General features: G+C 35.9%; 1 protein-coding gene across 1 annotated transcript in view; it reads left to right on the top strand.

Moving 5' to 3' along the window:
* The first annotated feature begins 778 nt into the window (after nucleotides 1–778).
* LOC109537509 (putative dipeptidase UREG_03382) overlaps nucleotides 779–18,304 on the top strand; it is a 154,042-nt gene continuing 136,516 nt past the window's right edge. The window contains exons 1-3 of the mRNA XM_048664663.1: nucleotides 779–1,084; nucleotides 9,283–9,325; nucleotides 17,493–17,583. The gene's annotated coding sequence lies outside the window, so the exon portion shown is untranslated. The remainder of the gene's footprint in view (nucleotides 1,085–9,282; nucleotides 9,326–17,492; nucleotides 17,584–18,304) is intronic.

Here is an 18,304-nt window from a genome sequence, read left to right on the forward strand (position 1 = left end):
ACTCTTTCCAAGTGGAAAAGTCTTTAAAACAAACAGGAAAAGTATTAGATTTCGAGGATTTTAAAATGTGTGTCAAAAAATCAAATAGTTCAAGGCTAGAGATGATTGAAATGAGTCTTAATGATTTTCATGATTTTATTGACTATTCTGCAAGATTCAAAATGAACAAAATTACACCTAAACCCTATTTAGCAAATTTTGTTGAGGTTCAATTTAGAAGGGGCTCTAAAAACCTTTTTTATAAAACCAAATTTAGTGGACCATTGATTGAACTGAACTTTATGTTATTTGCTAAACTATGAGTACTATACTGCAAAATTACTTAGTATGTGTATACCTTAATAGTATGAGAATACTAAAACAAAAAGTCATATCTAACAAAAGTCTTTTTTTTATCAAATCCCGAAATGTACAACCTTAAGATTTCTTGTGTAAGTTTATTAACGTGAAGTCCACATTGAGATGTTAAAAAAGACCACTTTTGCAAATAAGCGAAGATGGCCTGTCATAATTTACAAATTGCTTAATATCTCAAAACTTCGTTTTTGCAGATGCGACTTCCTGTCTTAGCAGGGCAGCTTTGTCGAATTGAGGCCTCAAACCCTCACTGGGCTGACGAATGAAATCACCCTAAAATCAAGTCCTCACGGTTCAAACTGTAGGTAAATACGTCGCCTACATACTGGGGAAAAAAGTCCAAAGGGTCAGGTTTGCAGGAGCAGAGGTGTCAAACAGAATGGGGTCCAGGAGAAAACGCGTGCGCTTCTCTCCGGCGAGATCGTGCGGAGGCTCAGATTTTGCTGCAGCCGCAGAAGTCAGTAGTCCCGCAGGAAGACTGTTTAGGCAGCAGGTTCTGGGACGGTCGCGCGCGATCCAGATCACGCGTTTTCGTCGTTGATCCGGAAAAGTTTCGGGCCGATGTTCAAACTTTTCCGACGTGTTCAGCCGACCTAATTGGTTGTTCAAGTTTCCGGCGTTGGTTGCACTGTTCGCATTGGTTGCCAATCGGATTACTGTGTAACTCTGTAAATAGTTTACTGTGTTAATGTGCTAAGTGAAACTGGTGGCTTTCACCGGCTCTTTGGTAAGTCGCGCTCGTCTTTCTGCCGAAGTCGCTTGCATTTGCATTCGAAGCTGTTGGTCCTTCCCGTTACTTTCAGCTGCAAGTGAAAAAAGGGTGAAACTTCAATCGTGTTCTTGCGGATGTTGCGATTGTTGTGTAATCCTTCTTGGAGCGTCTATTTTTCATTCAATACAAAGGTTTGAAGAAAGCGTACTTTTCAAATCAAACGTATTTTGCGAACTTCTCCTAGGTATCTGTTGCTCTTGCGAATCAATACCGGGACAGCTTTTCCTCAGAGCAATTTTTCCTGATATGGAATTAATTGAGAAACACCCTGTAGATTCTATATCCAGCTTCAGCTGCGTCGGTTTCGAAACTGTTCTGTGCACTCGCGTCCGAATCGCTTGCATCTGTTGCTCCTCTGGAACAATGCAAGAGAGGCTTACGAAGCCATTAGTTTTCGCTTCATTTATCCCTACTGGTGACGGGTTTTCTCAGGAAATCTTCCAATTACTTGGGCATCAAAATCTAATTCATTTCCTTTTGCTTCATGGTTTGCGCATTTTTCTTACGTTGCTTCAAAGGCTTGGGGATTGTGATCGGATCGATTTTACATCCAACTAGTGACTTCCATCCAAAGTGGGTTTAGGAACAAATTTTGCGATCTACGTGTTTGCAAACACACACGATTCGAGTCTGCCTAAATTCGAGTATGAATCATTGTAAAAAATCCGGTAAAAAGTTGTCAAATAAAGGGTTTAAACATACAGTTGTTACAACACAACATTTTTCCTTGAAAATGTCTTCTATATTTTGAAATTTTGCAGTTCATGCTGTAAAGTCTTGAGTATGTTTTTTCAAAATTAATTGTTCCTATTATGAAAAAATACATAATGAAACTTTTTGTTTGTTCAATGGGTGACGTTTTTAATGCTTTCAATGTTACTAAAAATGGCAGCATACGTCCAAATAAATTGCTTTTCCGGAGTTTAAAGATCAGCTTTTACGCATTGAATTCACTCGACATCGTGGCATTAAAGTGGCAAAGTATTAATCTGGAATTGCACTGCTACTTCTCATTACGTATAAAGTTTGCTACTTTTCTTATTTGCGTCGTAATTATAACATTTCAACTTTATGTTTAGGTCTTCATTAAAAGTTTTAGCACTTTGCTTTATGATAACGTTATCGATGTGCGAGGCATTCAATTGTCTAATGAAATGTTTAGATTAAAGACATTGTAAAACATTTTGATTATATTCGGTTACACGCCATGTTACCTTTTTTGTTTTTCTGAGTAAAGTAACAAGAAATGCTCGCTAATAATAGCGTTTAATTAGGTGATTCTTAGGTAAAATCGCTGCAATTTTTTGTCACCCAAAACCTCTTTGTTTTTTATAATGCTCCAGTTTAAGAATCTTTCAAAGTCTAAATGTCTTTTAGTTAAAAAAATTATATCTTTGCATTTAACTTGCGTTTTTCACCTCATCCGCTAGTGAAATCTTATTCGCTCGCTTGCATAGCACTTGATCGATTGCTTACATCATGCAAACTCCAGGCAATTTAAAGTACTGATGCCATATTTATGAACATTTACTTGAACTAATTGGGCAATTAATATTGTTTTACGGCTGATTTCATTTGTAGTAAAACATTTTTAATTTTTTTTATCTAAAGGCAAGACGCGTTGCTGATTTTCACTTAAACGGTTGTATAAACAAATGTGTATCATATTCGGTTAAATTATAACAGTTAATTTTTATACTTTTATTCACTGATGGATTTTTGACTATTGTTTAGCAATAAAATTTGGAAAAATTTCTTAGACTTTTGCTGCGTATGAAGGAAATCTAATCAAGTGCAGTCAGTTTACGAAAAAAATCCAAGTTAACTCGGTGTTGAAGCTTGAAAATGCAACGTTTAATAAAAATAACTTTGTTCTCCAACAGCTCACTTTTAATATGTGTTTATATCTTATTTATAATATGTTCTCAGAATAAAAGTGCAGCTCGATGATAATGCGAATAGGCAGATTAGAGCCACCTGGAGACACCTGAATAACACTTGTTGACGATTTTATAAATTGCTAAAACATGTCAGGCACGTTATAGCTTTAACAGCTCTTTTCGAATTCACATCTCTCTTTGTCGAGTGAAAAGGTTTTTCTTTGAAGTCAATTTGGTAGGGACAAAGTACAGGCCTTCCATATAGAAATTGAGTGATGCAAGTAAATGGCGTATAAATTGATGAATCTAGCGGAAAATGTGGCTTAACATTGAGCCAGCGGTGAAAAGGTGTTAAATAAGTTCATATTTTTTTAAAACGGCACTATTTCGCTGAGTATCAAGCAACTTTTTGGACAATCTTTGCCAGAAGCCACGGGATTTATTTTTCTTTAACAGTCTATTAATTGAAATTAATGGGTTTTTCGGGTTTTTAGGCCGTCGTTGGGTAGAATTTCTTCTTGACGTTTCGCAAGCACGAGTGGCTTGCATCTTCAAAAGTGGTTTGCTTCCAGTGGTAAGCTGCTATAATGGTAAATGCTTATATAAGTCTATCTCTTTTGAAAGTCAGTTAATTGTGCTTTCAATTTTATCTGTCCGTGTGAAGGATGGTTCATGAACTTGATATTAAAGATGACAAGTTGCATTTTTGGTCTACTATAATTATAATTTCTTCATGTATTGCAATGAATTTCTGTTGCAGTATGAAGCTTAGTAAACTGATAATAACATCATCTTGAAAATATAAAAATCCGTTTTTTCAATAATTTGTTACAAAAGAAATTTCGTGACTTTCCTTGCCATTATTCAATAAAAAAAAATATTTGGTTTTGGATAAATATAGAGATAATTGTGACGACGAATTTAATAAATTGTCGTTGAATCTCTGCCGATGTTTTCCTACAAATTTGAAGGCTTAATGCTTCCATAAAATGTGGCCTTAAATAGTGGATTTTTTTGGCATCGTTCCAATGCGAAAACAAAAATTTAAATGATGCTTAATGCATCCGCTGGAATACAAGTGTTCTTTCGACAATGTTGAAAGCGAGCTCTAGTTTTAACATATTCATTCCAAGCTCTGCATTATGTAAAGTATTTTTGCCACCCTAGAGGACATTTCGGTGGTGCACTCTAAATACTCAGCAGTCAATAGTGGAGCATGAAGTAGCTTTGAAATGTGCAAAAAAACGAATCAATCCATCCATTCCTCAATGATTAATTCATTTTCAGACACCATGTATACAGTGGAGAGCAATTGTGTTTTTTTCTTGGCCCCGAACCATATTTCATCGAGTGTATCCCGATCGATCCATATCTTGGTTTGCTTTATAATTTGGACTATTTCGTATGAGATAAAATGGTCCATTAGGTCGGGACGTATTGATTTTTCATTAGTAACTATCCTGCGAGCATCACAATGGTCTATATTTATGGGGGTGAAATTTATTGCCGAGGGACTGCAGCTATTTATTTGTATCATTGTTTCGCAACGATGTGATTTCGTATAATCGTTTGTTGTTCCAAAATTCGGAACGAAGATTAATTATTAAGCTGATCGGATATTGTTAAAATTTTTTGAAGTTTCAAGAGTTTTTAGCAAACACTTCTGGGCAAAGTAATCCAGTTCCGTGCATATAAAATTTCAATTTTGTGCAGTAAACAAGCGGGTTCTGTTGTAATAAGGCGCCGTAATCCGCCCTTCATACCTCTGGTAAGACGCTGCCGTGTGATTTAATGACAAAGTTCCCCAAGGGCTTTTCTATGCCTGAAAAAGTTTCGAGATTGTGGATGCCGACAGAATATATTATATATTTCTTATAAACTTCAACTGATTGATAGTACGCATTGCGATACAGACAAAATACGTCTATCTATCAAATCGACTAACTTGGCCATTTTATGTGAAAGGTTGTTTTAGGTCGTCAGTGTGATTTTCGGGTCTACAGAACATAAATCAATCGCCAATGGTGGAATGGATGAATGTATTGCCCCGGTATTAACATAAAATAAACATTTTGGAAAGTTTCAGGATCGAATGTAAAAGCTTCTTTTCTTCTGTGTGTTCCAACTTAGATGGACTTTGGAGGTCATTTTTTAATTTACTAAATATGCGCTTGAACTGAGCGTGTTTGACGGGAAAAAGTCTATTGAAATAATTCCTGTACTACTGCTTAAAAACAATCTTTAACATGCGGCTTTTATTTTTATTGATTTTATTAGAAATTCTACGAAAAACTGTTAAAAATGCAAAATTACTAGACGCTCGGGTCTAATTTTCTTTGCCCATCATTATTAGTATACGTTTAAGTTGTGTTTTCAGCACTTATTTAGGAACATCTGTCTGTGCATAAAAATCTGTAAGAGTGTATGCTAACCAATAGAAATTACATCATCATGTGTTGAAGATCATTTTCTAGGAGGAAACCAGTTATGAATGATCGCAAGTTTTGCATGAAGCATGATTTCCTAAGATTTAAACTTCACTTTAATGTACAAATGGACTTCGAAATCTTCAGCGTGGCTCTAAAGTTGCTTGCTGCACGCAAACTAAAGACACTTTTCAATTAAAAAATAATTTTCTCAACGCTAAATAAGACAAGATTGTTAACCAACCAGAAATACTTAAATTTTCCAGTAATCACCATCTAAACTATTATTATAACTATAATTAGAACATTAAGTGTATTTTCCTTTTTTGTAAGTGTTTATTTTTTGTAATGTTGAAGATGCGAGTGGTTGTGTGTTGGGTATCAGCCTTAAATCTGATGATGGCGCTGTTGTCTCGCCGAAACGTTATGAAATAAGCGATATAAAAATGTTTGTTTCACACTTTGACTGGAGCCCAGGAAGGAAAATAATGTAATAACAATTACACAAGGAAAAGGTGCATTTAAAAGTAAAAGGAGAACGTGCAAAACCTTTTTTTTTCAGGTGGAACCGTTTTGAAATAGCCGTGCATAAATAGTGAGGGCATTAACATTTTAGTTGTATAATTAGGAAGCTGTGAACGTTAAGCGCTATATTTTATTTTATGCGGAGGTTACCGGAATAATAAAAGGGTTGCTCAAGAGTGGAAAAGGTCCCAGAGCTCCTTAAGCGCATTATATGTTTTTCTTTTGGGCCTGTTTAAGGCTTTTAGCACATCGTAAGCTGTATAATTTAATTTCTAATCCCCATACTGGCTGTTCGTAAGTTTCCAATTTTGTTTTCGGAACAGCTGCGTTTAGTCTAGGACAAAATATGTAACTTTATGGGCCAGTGGAAGGTGAAATGGGTTTAACTGTAAAATTTGCGTGCAAGGTTGGTGAACGTCTTAAGAGTTTGTTGAAATTGATCAAAAATAGATTTTCTTTCAGATTCTAGTTTTATTCGATATTCGATTATGAAACTTTTGCAATTTTTGAAAAAAATGTGCAGTTGTTAGTGTTTACTGCACAGGGTGCCCAAAAAAATAAAGTTCTGATTTAAAAATGCGGAAAATCTCGTTTTTTGATTGAAGCTGTTTTAATATTGGATTTTATTGAAAAAATCAGCCTAAATAATTCTTCTGGGCGCCCATTTTATTTTAACAATTGCTGCCATTGTTGGACGTTTCTGCTAAAAAGCGCAAAATCTAAAAATTGCGATTCTACCGGTTTTTTTCGTATTTTCCATTGCAAAAAGTAACAGCTTTAGATTGGAGTAAGCTTTCAACTTGCTGCAAACCGTGACTCCGAAACCGACATCGTTCCATGGAAATTCGTAGTTCAAATTAGGTACAAAATTAAAATTTTCCATTAAACGACCCTTTTCCATCAATCCGTGCACTTTTCCAAGCCAGTTCGTGATTAACATCATTATAGAACGCGGCGGGTACAAATGTCGGGGTTGTAGAACGACATGGACGATTTATATCAGATCCGAATTCATTGGGCTTTTCAAGTGAAAGTCGCAGGTTCCGTTGTAGGGGTGTGTTTGCCATATTTTGAGCGTTTGTGGGGACCAATCGGAAATTACTACGTTCAATGGAAGCCTTTATGAAAGGGGCCCGGAATAAGGGCGACACTCCGCGGTGATTTATAATTACGAAAGTCTCATGCTTAAAGTGGTTACTGATTCGAGAGTTTTCACTTAAATCGATTTGCAATCACAGTTTTTAATGTTAAAGATTCAAGAGATTGAATCCATGTACAGGGTGTCCCCAGGAATGGTGCGGACATGTACCAACATACATTTTTTCCACTACATGTGACGATCTAACTCGACTCAGCTTGGCCGAAAAGTGGATGATTTTTTTATATGTATTAATTTCTCTTTCAACTTCAAAAAATTCTCATTTAGCAAAGGAACTCTGTAAAAATCTAAAAGTATTATTTGATGCAGAAGCAAAAAATGCGTCCGTTCTTATTCTAAAGGCGCTTTGAGCAATATTATTCTGCTTGCAATCTGTACATAAATATGCGCGGTTTGGTGCTTGGAACTTGGCCACTAGAGGCTTTTGACTTAGAACCAGTTTTTCTCCAATAAATTCCCCGAAAACGTTTGCAATGTTTAATTATTGTCACTTCCATTTCCATTGTTTCCTCTTGTGTGCTTTAAAGCGTTTTTTCCACAAAAAATCCCATATCATAGAAAAAATGCGATTAAAACCAACTTTGATACAAAAAGCCATGCAATAATTTTGGAACATGCCACGCATCCATGAGTGCAGCGTTGGAATAAATCACCACTCAAAAGGCAACTAATTTTTTAACAGTCTGCCGAACTTCATTGGCAAAAATTGTTTTTGTTGAAAAATTATCCATGCAGGTATTTGGGTGCTGGATGGCGCGTCTGAAATTTATATCGCATCAGATAGCATATTCGCGATCATTAATCACTAATAACGAGATAAATTTGTCTAATTCAATGGCAACATTAGGATAAATTGCTATGTGGGGAGCTCCTCACTTATCAAATCTAAATGTGTAATCGTGTCAATCAGGGAGAGCTGAATCCGGCTCGCCATTTAATTTGAATACGTTTGAATCTGCATAACATACTAATACGAACGCGTAAACGTGATTTATTTGGATCCTGAACAAGTGAGAAAAAATGATTTAAAACGAGTGTTTGATATGATCGCAAATAGAACTAGAGCAAAGGAATACGCACGGTTGATAAACAATTTTTTTGCTAGTTTTGGTCCATCTTTTCGGCCCTGATCAACTTAAGATGCCCATAATAGTTGCTCATCAAATAAATCGGATACTGAGCATTATTGCGGAACTGCTCAAAGAAGTTTTTCAATCATGTCGATTAAGCTTTCCGCCTTCATAGAGAATATTTCGTTTGCAATATTGTGCTTAGTAGAGAAGCTGGAAATTGTAAGGAGCGGAAGCAAATAAAGATGAAATAAGCAATAATGCCAGGCAGGATAAAGTTGAAAGTACAAGGCAAATTTGTTCTTAAAACCTTTGAAGATTTGCGGAAGGTTTCAATTATTTATGTACAGTTAGGTTTATATTGTTTCTCTCAGTTAACTCTGCTGGTGCTTGGAAAAAATTGCATTATTAAAATATAGACAAGCGTAATCCATTAGAACGTCGAACAATATTTGGTTAATATTTAATATTCCCTCTTGTATTGTCTTCTTCAGCCAAAGCTGCTGCTTAAACGCTGTTCCATGACTTTCACTTTAATTAGCGCTGTTGTGCAACTCCTGCAGCTGCTCCTTCAGGGATTCGTACGTTATAATATAAGGAAAATTGCGGAGGACTTTGTCGGGCCTCTAGTGGCCAATAATAATCTTGCACTATTCTTTGATGCCGTTGCTAATGTTAAGGCTTTTCTTTATATGAAAATATGTTGAGAATTGTTCATTTCGTTAAGTGTGGAAAGTAAAATCCTAAGTGATTGTGAGTTTGAAAATGGGAAACATTTTGCAAGGAAACTTGGATTAAGGGCGAAAATGCGTGCTGAATAAGAATCAACAGAATAAATGCAGAATTTTTAAAAAATTCCATTCAAACCATTGAATAGTAGAGTAGTATCGGTTGTTTGTCCTATAATTCTATGGCGTAATATATTCTGAGTGAATTTATGAGGGCATTTCTTTACAAAAATGCTGATTTTGTGGATGTAGCAGTATTTATTTTGTTGTAAAAACATTTTTATTAGACGGAAAAAATGAAAAAAGCGTTTCTTGTAGTGTGAAAGAAAATGTATCATTCATGTTGGTTTTCATTTTTCTTCCAGGTTACAACAGTCAAAACACCGGAAGCTGTTTGAACCTGAATGGGTAAGTTAAGGCGATTTTTAGTTGAAAAAAAACTAGGGCATTCGCTTATCGTTTAAATAAACTATATTTAATTAAAGTTAAAAAAGTAAATTATATTCAAAATGTAAAAAGCGATTTAATTCACACGTTCTGTTAGCGATCTCTGTGTCTTTTCAATGTGTCTTTTTCGATTCTTACATGCTTGTTCGTGTACGATTGTGCTCAAAAAATTAATTCATTTGAGTGAATACAATTGCTGTATACAAAATATCTTGCTTATATAATGGATGCGTTAGTCTCCATTAAACGAGCATAAGGTAGGCCAGGTAGGACTGCAATGTCTTTGGGGAATTATTGATGATTGGTGTTCCTTTGTCTTGTTGAAGCCCGGCTATGTTGGACGCTAATAACCCCCAATCAATTTCCAATAAAAACAAACGCCCTAAAAATTTTGTTCAGCCCTTATTTCTTCCGAATAAAACTGTATTTAGTGGGTAAAATTCTTCCATTTGTTAATCTGAGTTTGAGTTTAAACCAGAGCTTTAGGAGTTTAGGGCAAAGCAACGAAATTTGTCGCCCTTTCCCACCCTTATCCCGTCCTGATGCCTTTAGCCGAACAGCAAACAATGTTATCTACCCCAATTTCATCGCCGCCCACGGTATATTGTTGTAATAAACCAGTTTTCTAACACGCATAACAGTTTTTCGCTTTAGTGGCGGGCAGGCATAAACGTTAAGTCTCAGATGTTCGGGGAGTAAGCCATTCATAAAAATTGCAACAAAGTTTCACATTTCCATTTAAGGGCCGCGCACTAATGGCCGTTATTTGGAAACTTCATTGCTGGCATCGCAAAAGTAGTAAAAGTTCGGAAAGGCATTACCATCGAATGTTAACTGGCCTTTCACAATAAAGTCAATGTGGAATTGTACAGTGAAACTGTACATGAGAGACAAACGCGACTAAGCACAAGGAGGAATCTGATGATAATTGCAATAATGCTGCTGATAATATCCGGCAATATTTTGTTGCTATTCTGCTTGCTCTATATTGATAATTACGAGTTATAAGCTCTGGGAGCTTCAGTGCTAGGTTTATTGATGGCAAGATTAGAGACTAGTTGAGATAGGGGATAATCGCGCCATAAAAAGCCCCTTCTAGACAACAATTACACGTAAATTATCATCTTACTTTGATTGATGAGCTTTTGGAATCTTCATTGCAAATTTGTAAAGGATATGAGTTTGTTCGTTTAGGCAAAATCCCTTTCTATACACAAAGCAAGATCAATTTTTATACCTTCAATCTTCGCAGAATAAGACTGATAAATTTGCATACGGAAATTTGTTTCCTGGTTGAAACAATATATTTTGTCAGTTGTCTTCGTTGAAACAAAATGAGAGCCTACATATAAATTTATATGAAATTGAAAGCCTTTAAAAGTTAGCAACCTAACGGGAAAATTGCCTGCTTTGGACCTCTTCTGTTTAATGGAAAAGCACTTAGGCGCGGAACTTTCAGTCACCCAGTTTTTTTAATTTGATCAAAATCTAAATATATTTTACACGTTTTTCTCATTCAATCATACATTATTTATTTTCCTTAAATTAACATTATATAAATAACGTCGTCCATTCCAACCTAGTAAAGCCGCACTATTAATTATTTGGGTCAGCGAGCGTTTTATACCGTAAAACATAATCGCACTCATAACTTTTTAAAGATTCCCCATTTTTTTAAATTAAATTGAGCCCTTTGCTGTGAAACCAGTTCGGAGCCTACTATCAGGCATATATTAAACCATCCCTATATGCACGTTCGGGGTGATAAAATATGTATTTCAATATTTTATACACAGGTAGTTTCTGTGATATCATTTTTATATTCAGCGATTCTCCCTTGGTATTGATCGAGAGCTCGCATGCTTTTGGAATATCTATTAAGACGAAGTGAAGTGAAAAGTTCAAACTTATGAAACTCCCATTCATATTTCAGGGTAGCGTTAGATGTCGAATTGACTTCGAATATTATTTTAAACGGCTGGAATGCCAGGATATGGAGAGATTCACTTACAGAATGCCGCAGCAAACTGTAAATATTTTATGGAGTAGTTTGTGATCGATCGCTTCAATTTGCCGTTAAATTGAACTGCTTTTTGCTATTTCAAGCTGTTGCACTTAATTTGCTGCGTGTTGAGCAAATTTCGTTAGCTTTAAGTGCAGGCATCTTCAGGCAATGAAGAGTTCTTAACTTGTTTTATAGCCAAAATCTTTGAAATAGTGTCATCATTTTTTTTAACCCAAAATTGTTACATGGAAGGCGTGCTTCGTCCGTATACGAAAGACACAAATTCCGTAATAATTGAGTTTTGGCGAACAGTCGACGAACATTTTTGAGTTAAAATTGCCCCAAAATGCACCTATGCTATGGCTAGGAAGTCACTCGCATGGAAAAATGCGATTTTATGTCCACGCACAAAGTTATTGCAAAAACAATTTAACACGACATTAAAGTTGAATTGTTACAATTTGCTGCGTTATTAGCATAATTTGCGGATCTGAATCGATTCATTATTTAATATGCTTTGAAAGTAATTTTTTATTGATACAATATATTTCGTGGAATAACTTTGGTCTGTATGTATAAACATGCACATTTTTAGCTGACATCGACTTTGCTAAATGAATGCTTTTTCTATTGCAGCAAAATATATTTTATACAATAAGCAATAAATTTAATAAAATGACATTAAATAATTTAATAAATCGGCGTGTGGGATGAGAGGTTGAAGTTGCGCCCGGTAATTTTTAATTAAAACAAACCTGAGGTCGTAAATTGTACTCGAGCACCATTGAAGTTCCATGAAATTCCGGTCACATTTTAATTTTGCATTCAGGCCTTTAAGCTGTTTTTACGTAGAAATTTATTAAGTCCTTCTCCGTATTATTATTATACCACCGTTACCTTATAGTCCGAAATATATTATCGCGACGTAAAAAAATCAGAATTTACTGTCGAAACATTTTTAAAGAGCCCGATGAGGCAGATAGGGCGCAAATCTGCGCTTTGCTCCGGTAATAAAAAGTGGGCTAAGTAATTTTTTTTGGGAATTTATTCCATTTTTATGGAAAAATTGCGAATAAAGTCCCGCTGGAATTTGCAGTGACGTGGCAGGTTTTTTTGCTTAATGAGTTTCGTCGGAAATTCGCCCAAAATTAATGAGCCACCGCAGCCTGATGACAATATCCGAAATTGCCAAAGTACTTCTTCTAAGTCCGAAACGAAAAACTAAGCAACCCATTAGGCACGTCCCATTTCAACATGGCTTCATCCAGGTTTTCCTTAACAAGCCCATTTATCATCGCCGGAAATAACAAGTTTTCGGGAAATAAAGGAAGCAACAAATCTACAGGTGAAACAAATTGTAAGTGGTTGTATTAGAATTTCCATTTGAAGATGCCCATTAATCAAAACCAGGTTCCTACTAGCAGAAAACGAGCAGAGCGGCTAAGTAATTGAACATTTTAAGATTGCATTTTAATCGTAAAGTTTACTGTGGGAGTTTCGATATCGATCGTATTTATAAAATCGCCAAAATTTGAGCTTTCGTATGTCCGCTTTTTGCGCTCTCATGCAGCGCTTTGCAGCTTTCTCAACTTCGGTGTTATATAAATCATGCAGAATTGGAGGCATTTGAGTTTTAAAAAATATGTTTTTGCTTGAAAAATTCAAAAGCACCCGCGGAATGGTGTCCAGCTTTTTAGTGGTAAATTTTTGCATTTTTATTAATTTCAATAGGTAATGCAACAAACTGTTGATTTTTTTGAAATTGAAAGGAATTCGCAAATTAATTTTACGTTCCGTGTATTTCTCTGGGTTCAGTCGATTTAATTTCTCCCTCGACAGACGGGAAAATGTCTTATAAATCTGAGCAAGTTTCATAAAGAATTCTTTAGTCGACTCATTAAGGATTATCAAAAGAGATAGACTTTCGAGGCCATTCCTTGAAACTAATGGGTTTTTCGGGTTTTTAGGCCGTCGTTCGGTAGAATTTCTTCTTGACGTTTCGCAAGCTTCGAGTGGCTCGCATCTTCAGAAGTGGACAGTGTAAGCGTTCAAGCAAACCAAACCCATTAGTTCCATTAAGGATTGTTTGGAATTGTTTTGGAAATCATGCAAAACAATCATTGATCGCCCTGTTCTGTTTAAAAATTCTCTCCATGTGAAACATTAACTGTGTTGTTTTCGGCACAGCAAAAAGCCATTTCGGTTAATTTCTCCTGATATTTTTCATTGATTTCAAAAGCCCCGCTCATTAAATTGGAAGCACGGCTAAAAACCTTCTCTTTTAAACAATTTTGTCCATTTGCGTCCTTTGGAGTAATTACCATTAGTTTAATAGGTAATTATTTTTATTTGGGGCGCTTTCTTTGTTGAAGATTGATGTTACTTACAGATATTGTGCTTGGAAGAGAACGCGAGAAGAAACGATGATCTCTAAAGGACGTTTGGTCTAATACCGAAAGGAATTTTAAATTTAAATTATAAATTAATGTCTTTTTTGATTCTCTATATTAGAACTTTCTTAACTACAAATTGAAAGTCGTAATCCCACAAAATGAGTGTTGTTACCGTAAATAATCAAATATTCGAGCAAAATTGAAAACGTCCAGTCACTTTGCAAGCGAAAAAAACCGTAATTTGACCTTTCCGCAGCTTTTTCAATTATTCTCCAATTACTCAGTTCTGTTTTCGCTTTGCTTGACTATTTCGCCAATTTCATGTACAATTCGGTGGCTCGGCAAGTATTGATTTTGCGTTAGCATACGTTAATATTACAAAGCCGCGATGTTGTGATTTCAGTGTGCTTCAGAAAATTGCTATTTGCTCAACTTTAGAAGATCGATATTGTTTCTGAAGCGAAATGAAAATCACAGCACATCGTCTTACATCGGGTATTTCATTCAAAAAGGTTTCTCAGGTGCGGTAAATTCATTAATTAATAACGCACTAAGTATTATACAGGATGATTTAGTTTAAGAACAGGTTTTTTGTGCTTTGTCAAAAATCAACAGTTAACATCGAAATTTCCACTTTATTAAATTGGGTTTTTTGCCCTTATCTGTCCATATTTTTGTATTCTTCAGCCACTTTCATTGACTAAGCATAATCTCCGAGTTCTTACCACTTTTAAGCAATTTCTTGTCATTATTTTCATTTTATGCTGTACCTATTAAAGACGGCAATGAAATCCACTGAAATTAAACAGAAGAAAGCGCATTAATATACGAGCCTCCGCAAGAACAATTCCATTAATCTAATCTCCTTATGTAAAATATTTTCAGTTTAGTCGGGCCCCGGGCCACAATATATTGTTCGGAAATGAAACTAAAACCGGCAGAAATATAATGAAACATCATTCATTCATGAAAAGGAGCCTTTAAAGGCTTTAACTAAAGCCGGTGGTGCGCTAGTGGATGGCAGTAAAAAGTGTAAACCTCTGGAAAAGGGGGGCGTGCGGAATAGGGTGTTTGCACAAGGAAATTGCAGGCCCCAAATAAATATTTCCGAAGGTTCATAACTCTTTGGAAATCGGCTAGTGAAGGTTGGCTTTTGATTCCTTTCACTCCTTTTAACCTGCCGAGTAATTAATACTGAAATTTGCCTTCTAGCAAGGACGGTATACGAAAAATCTCCTCTAAAAAAACAAACCGGATCAGCTAAATGCAATCATTCGTTTCGCTGCTGGATATGAAATGGCCGGTTACACGTATTAAGGTTTAATTTGTCCAGATTTAAGAGGTGGCGACAGCCGGTCAAAATAACGGATCGCAATTGAGGGGGCGAAATTAATTGCTTTGACATCGGTTCTTAACGTGTAATAAACACCTGCTTCCGAACAAAGAAAACGAGCCTTTATTGTAACGGTAATTAAATCAGTTATAGGCTTGCGAAGACAAACGAGGCGGAACATTTTCCCACTGGATGATTTAATTGCAGGAAAATCGCTACTTTGTTCCTGTTTTTGTACAGGTCACTTAGGTTTTCCATTAGTGCTGCTTTCGACGGCCATCAAGCAATTGTTTACGCTTTTCAATGTTTTGATTACGCTTTTTTTATTTGAGGAGATGTAAGAACGAAATATTTAAAATATGATGCTAAACCGGCCCAGTACAAGTGGAAAACTTGCACTGAAAGACTTGATTTACGAAAAAATTTCCAAATTTATTGCTTCATAAGTGTTCATATGAATGCGTAATACTTTTTTTAGTGAAATTATTTCCCTAATTCTAAAATAAATTATCTGATGGTGTAAATTTTAAACTCGAAGGATAAAAATGAAAATTTGGAAACTCCGGTTGTTTAGAACAGTTCTGCAAAAAATTGTCAACTTTTTTTGAAGAATGTGGAAGTTGTGAAATTTTATAGATTAATATGTACTTTTCAACTTAACAAAAACTCTGCTAATTCATAAAACCCACTCACACAGGCATCAATTGCTGTGCCAAATTATGTTCTTGTGCGCAAAAAATGCAACTGGCAATCTCGAGCAGGTAACAGCAAAAAATTCCATAATTTATACTCAAACCCACAACTAAGCACAAACAATCTCGAAAATCGCCTTGATGTTTGGGCTTTTTTCAAACTTCCCGTTAAATAAAGCCCAGTTGTGTCGACCCGATTCAAACGATCAAAATTTGCGCAGTCGGGCATTTGAAACGTTAGAATTTTGCAAATTTATACACAAGCCATAGTGGTAAATGTAGATAAGCTGAAAAATTGAAAGAAACTGTTGAATTTATCGAAACTCGATAAAACAAAGTTGAACACAACTGTGCATTTGAGTGCGACTAAAATAACTGGAAAAATGTTTAGAAACTTGTTCTTAAAGAAAAATTTGTCTTAATGTTGAAGGCCTGTCACGCAAAAAATTGAACTCGTAAAATCCAGCAGATGGAATTACGGAAATTCATCCACAATTAATTGCATGGTCCCGGACATAAAATATATGACATTTTTTATGAGATTCTTACAGAGAAATGATCTTGGCAGGCATAAAAGTTACCTTTTAAGGGGATTTTTGAGGCTTTTGCGAGCTGGCTTCAGTTCCAGATTATTTTGGTTCGTTTATGCAAGCAATTATTAAGTGCACAAAGACCACGCTTATAAACCTATTCAGTCGCCTACGATCTATTTTCAGAAATTTTGCTGTGCAATTTATTCAAACCGTCTTTTTTCCGAAGAATCTTCGATATAAATCCATTCAGTTTTTGATGCCTATGTAGCCTTCTTTATTTGTGGACGTTTAACAATGCATAAAGCAAAACCGACCGTGCTCACATACTAATTACATATGCAAACAACGACTATCCACTTGATCTTTATCTTCATACAGACCATCCATCAGCACTAAGCGGTCGTTTATTTCAAATTTAAAACATCGCACATTTCCGACAAAATATATTACCCCTTTACTTGGAAAAGAGAATTCCGCTGAAATGAGAAAAGTTTCAGTTTGCGCTATGATATTTACCAAGTGAGAGTATCAAAGCAAATCCAGGAGTTTAAAAGCAGCGAGGCTTTGCCAAACGCACTTAAAGAAATTAGTTTCTTAGCAGAGATAATACTAAACTCTCCAAATTTGTTTCGTTTAATGTAGCGTGATACCAGCCGAGGTAGTCATTTTTGATTTATAGCCAGTTTTGTTTCTCTGGGACTTTATTTTGCTTTAACAACTGTAGATGCCGAGCTTCACTTAAAAGGGTATGGAAAATGAGGTTGTTTTATTGTTTTTCCATAAAATCCTCCTTCAGAGTATGTATTTTTCCCATCATAATCATCGTATCATAGCGTTACACGSCTTTGGGTTCATCCTCTGAGAGTTTTCTGGCTGACATCGCTTTTGTAATGCCTCTTATCCAGGTTGTGGGCGGTTTTCCTCTTTTCCATCTTTCTGGGGGTCTCCACTCCAATATTTTCCTCCGCAGCMTTTCTTACCTTTTTTTAGTTTGCTTCGTTCTTTTGAAACTCCTTTTTTTAGTCTGCTAAGTGTCCTTGTTACACCTATGCCCCAACTGTTACTGCTGGTTATGCATGGACGTTATCCAGCCTTCCTTCCAACTTTTACAAATTTCTGAGACAGTATTTTGCAAATTAGTTTCAATTTTTTAATAGTATTTTTTGTTACAGATCATAATTTGTCCATGGATTTTTGGAGCGCCTCCAGAGTGAAGCTTTCCTTCCTCTGAAACCTTTGTCAGTACCAGTGTGCTACTAAAAGGTGAGGGAATGCTTTTATTTGGTGGTGTTGGTATGGAAGTTTGCATGAAAAATAGTTTTTTTTTGTAAAGTGCCAACTTTTTCTCGCCATTTATTTATGAGCAATACACGCAAATGTATTTGGGCAACGAATAGCAGTGCGGTTGGTCGATGTTCTACAAGGAAACTAGGAATTGCTCAATCGGCGGTCTTTTGCTATTGATTGAGTAGTAAGTGGACTAAGTAATAAGGAGTTCGACGGGTGCTTATCAGATCGTTTTTATTTTTATTGGAACCTCCTGGTATCGTTTGTCTGAGTCCGGTTCCCTGCTCTTCACAGGACTGAAGATCAGTTAAGGTCACGCCAAAAACAGTCAATTTTACGCAAAAGGTTTTGGCTGGTTCTTTGTGTTGTCAGGCATTAGCTTGAGGGCAAATTAACGTAAACTTGCACTTGCATTAACGGTGCATTTGAGCAGTTGTTAAGTACCATTAACTACGAACGGACAATAAATCTATGTTCAGTAATACTCTTTGCTTTTGCAATATTCGCATTTATTTCGTTTACAATAACATGATGAGAATTTTGAAGCAAGCGTAAACTTACTTTACTCTGAAACTAATGGGTTTTTCGGGTTTTTAGGCCGTCGTTCGGCAGAATTTCTTCTTGACGTTTCGCAAGCACGAGTGGCTTGCATCTTCAGAAGTGGTTTGCTTGAACGCTTACACTGTTCTCATCAGAA

Source organism: Dendroctonus ponderosae, unplaced genomic scaffold, assembly GCF_020466585.1.
Source record: "Dendroctonus ponderosae isolate FM_Combo_2020 unplaced genomic scaffold, Dpon_F_20191213v2 Dpon_F_20191213_3, whole genome shotgun sequence".
Classification (NCBI taxonomy): Eukaryota; Metazoa; Arthropoda; class Insecta; order Coleoptera; family Curculionidae; genus Dendroctonus; species Dendroctonus ponderosae.